Source organism: Triticum dicoccoides, chromosome 2B (genome assembly GCF_002162155.2).
Source record: "Triticum dicoccoides isolate Atlit2015 ecotype Zavitan chromosome 2B, WEW_v2.0, whole genome shotgun sequence".
Classification (NCBI taxonomy): Eukaryota; Viridiplantae; Streptophyta; class Magnoliopsida; order Poales; family Poaceae; genus Triticum; species Triticum dicoccoides.
The window spans coordinates 669,231,761-669,235,638 of record NC_041383.1 but is presented as its reverse complement, the minus strand read 5'-3'; positions in this window follow the sequence as shown (position 1 = coordinate 669,235,638).

Sequence of the window (3,878 nt, the reverse complement as noted above, 5' to 3'; positions counted from 1 at the left end):
TGGGCTAGATTCGGCCGCCACTTTAACGAGAATCTTATCCGCTTTGTACAAGGGGGAAGAGGAATAATTCCTCCGTGTCAACCCGGAAGGCGGATTCTCCATGTACAATCCTCCCAGTTGGGTGAGAGGACACTTTCACTTGCCTGTCCGTCCGTGAAATTCCCGTAGTTGAGTACCTAGACATAGCAATGTTCAAACGCAGGAGCTGCGCCAGGCTGTGAAGGAAATAAACAGCCCTGCTCCACAACCCGGGGACCAAGGACGGCCCCTCGATCCGGACTCCCAAGAAGATTCGGACTTATGCGTGGAGTTGATTGATGGAGTATTTCATCAGTTGAGCAAGAATAACTCCTTAGTGGCCATCACGGTCGACTATCCCGGACTACTTCCAGCCTCCAAGGTAACTAAGACCGAAGTTCCAGTATTCTAATGCTTTATCTTGCATGCCGTGTACTAATAACGTTTCGCAGGGTAAATCCTTGAGGCAGAAGGCCGAGCCCAGGGTGGGCAGCCAACAAGGGCCATTGAAGCCAAGTGGGCCAAAAAGAAGTGCGGACCGGATCGAGATTCCGGCGCAACGGTATGCCGTGTGGATTTAACGCCTAGGGTTTACACCCTTGAGTCTTACTAATGCTCATGATTTTCTTAGGAAGAAGAGAGCCCGCCGGACTATGTCCACCGGCCAAGGTTCGAGGCCGGGACCCGGAAGCGGAAACAAACACGGAACACGCCTGTGACACTCTAAAATTTTTATTTGGTTTTTATCAAAAACTTTGTGGTTTTTGAGGAGAGGCTATTTAATTTTTTTTTCTTTTTTAGAAAAACCTTCCACATAAAAACTTCCTTGGCCTTGGCAAGGATTTTATTTTTTTCAAACCTTGGTGTTTGATCTTTTGAAACTTCTTCTCTGTTGGTTCTCTCAAATTTAATTTTTGAGTTTAAATTATTTTTCTTTTAAAATAAAGCTCTATGAAAATTTGGGATTTCCATATCTTGGAACCATCCTTGACTTGGCATTCTTGCCCATGTGATAAAACCTCTCCAAAACCTCCCCTACACCTTCTGATCAACCCAAGTTCTCTGTCCCAACTAATCCAAACAAGTTTTGGATTTTATTCTAATTATTTTCCCTCTCAAATCAATTCTGAAAATTATTTGGAGCCTTAGTGTTTTTCAAAGCAAGTACTCTTTTTCATTTGAGTTTTGACCTCACACCAACTCCCCTGGATAGTCCTTTGTAACCACAACTCAGAACCATCTTGATCCACTCCTTCTCTTTTCAAATTTTTCAAAATTCAGTCTCTGCAAGTTTGAACCAGATTTGCCAAATTTGATGAAATTCCTATCTACACTCCCCCAAAAATTCCACCAAAATTCAGGCAACCTATTTGAGCAATGAGAAGCCACTCCACCAAGTTTCAGCTCAAGGAAAAATCCCTAGATGCCAATTTCATTCTGTCGAACACCTTGCAAGCACTGCTGCTGTTCAAAATTCAGAAACATTCAGAGTTTAGTGTTGATCTTCGACAGAGTTTCAGTCACGCGGCCACAGTGCACTTGGCGCGTTGCACGCGGCTCTTTCTCCCTGGCCAGCACCCCTGGACGCGCGCTTGGCGTCTTCCCGGCGTCGGTGGCGCCCCTGGCCGCCCGCGCCGGCGTGTCTTGCGGCGGCCGAGACCCCGTTACAGCCGTCAGGGGGCAAGAACGGCGGCTCAATGCCGTTCCGCGCCACCCATCGCTCCCTGGCTCTCCGCGTGGCCTCATGCACGCCAGCGCACGCCCGTGCACCGCCACCGCGACCGACAAGCACAGGACGCGCTCCCTGCCGCCGACGGGCCCGCGCCGCCCCGTTCTGTCGAACTCCCTCCTAAGCACCAATCTCCAGCTCGATTAGCACCAAAACGGACCCAGTAGACTCCCACGACGGCGCTCGACTCCCTAATCACCCCCGACCGAGCACTGCGCCGCCGTAATCGCTCGCCGGAGACCCCGTTCACGGCAACCGCCTCGGGCTGCCTATAAAAAGGGCCCCCGAGCTCAACCTCGTGCACGCCTCAGCCCCACTCCGCACCAGCGCCACGCCAGGCCACTCGGAGGACCTCGAGGAGGTCTCCTCCCCCAGCTCCGGCCGCCCCGATCCGCCTCGGCCTCCACCTCGATTCACTACGGTGAGGCCATCTCCGGCGCCCAAACCCCGTCCGTTACCCTCTCTAGCTACCAGGAGCCTAACCCCCTCTTCAATTTAACCCTTGCAGCCCTCTCCGACGAGCCCCTGACCACCCGAGCCGCCGTCCGCCGGAGCAAAGCTCGCCGTCGATGTGGTGCTCGCCGACCGCCTCCACCACCATCAACCGACGCGGAAGGGTGCCCTGAGCACGGAGGTACCCTCCGATCTCTCTGCCTCGCCGTGGATCGCCGCCGGCCACCACAGCGGCTCTCGGGCACCGGCGAACTCTGCCGCCCCATTTGAACATTTGAACCTGATGAGTGGGACCCCACCGTCAGCCTCTCTGCCCTTTTCTATCGAACCATTTTCTGGAAGCGCCTTCGGGCAAATACGTCTTTCCTCTGGGCTGGCGTAGTCGCTACCGAAGTGCTTTCTGTTTTTATAAACTAGCCCCTAGAAAAATTCTGTTTCATTACAGATGAGTCCCTGTACAAAAACCTTTATAACTTTTAAACAAAAAGGTATTTTTGGTTGATTCTTTTTCTGTTCTCTTTAAAATTTTGTCTAGTTTTTTATCATATTAATTTGGAAAAAATTTGGTATACTTTCTGTGCACTCCTTGGTATTCACAATAGCGCATATATTTTCTTTATACCGTAGATACCGAAGGAGGTGACGGAGCCGTGAACTTCACCGAGCTAGGCTCCGACTACTCCGAACCAGGCAAGCATGTTTGAACTTTTGATATGATGAGTGTCTTGGCATGTTTTGCATTTAGTTAGTTTCATGGCATGTTGATGAGCATATCGATGAATGTCATTTTATGCGATAATGAGGTAAGTGAGTTCGATGATCCATAAGCGGATGGATGTGAGTATGAATGGCCATGTGTTGGCATGAGGATGGGTGAGATGGCAGTGTTGTAGCATGCCAGTCTCATGCCGGACTATGTGACTTCAGTGTCAAACCGTATCAGTCCAGTTCCTTTCATTTCCTTTCATGTACTACCACATGTTTTCCGCAAGGAATATGGTTTAGTAAGTTGCAAACCACTTTTCTGGTACACACCAAAAGGAGAGGTCGTGATGATGGTTCCATGGCCCTGGATTAAAGCCAGTCATCCGGTCAGGGGGCATGGGTGTTTCCGGTTGGGACCGAGAGGGGGGCACCCCTTAGAGCGCGGTATATAAATTTGATCCCATGCTATTCGAGATTGTGATCTCCCCGTCTCAAAAGTTTTTCTTGGACGATGTCTAGGGTGATTCCTAGCATCAAGAGGTATGATGGGTGTGTACTGGTTAGCTGTGTTTTCTTCTGAAATACCATAAACGGAACTAGTCCTTCGTGACTACGGAAATCCGTTGGCTGTGGGAATAATTTTGTACAAACTCTGCAGAGTCATATATCCCTCCAAATCATCTATTCCATGTCCATTTTCGTATTATCTTGTCCTAACAATGACAGTGTTGATGACAGAGACTCCGGTGTTTCGCATGAGTGCTAATTCCGGTTAGATGGTATTCGTGTGGATGGACTAACCCATTTATTCTTATGAATTAAAAGTTTATTATGATTATTATTTACCTATCCATAAAGGCCCCTTCTGTGATGTCGCCCCGACGTCCGACTGCGGCATTTCTTTTCAAGCCCTTTCTGTGATGTCGCCCCGACGTCCGACTGTGGCATTTCTTTTCAAGCCCTTTCTGTGATG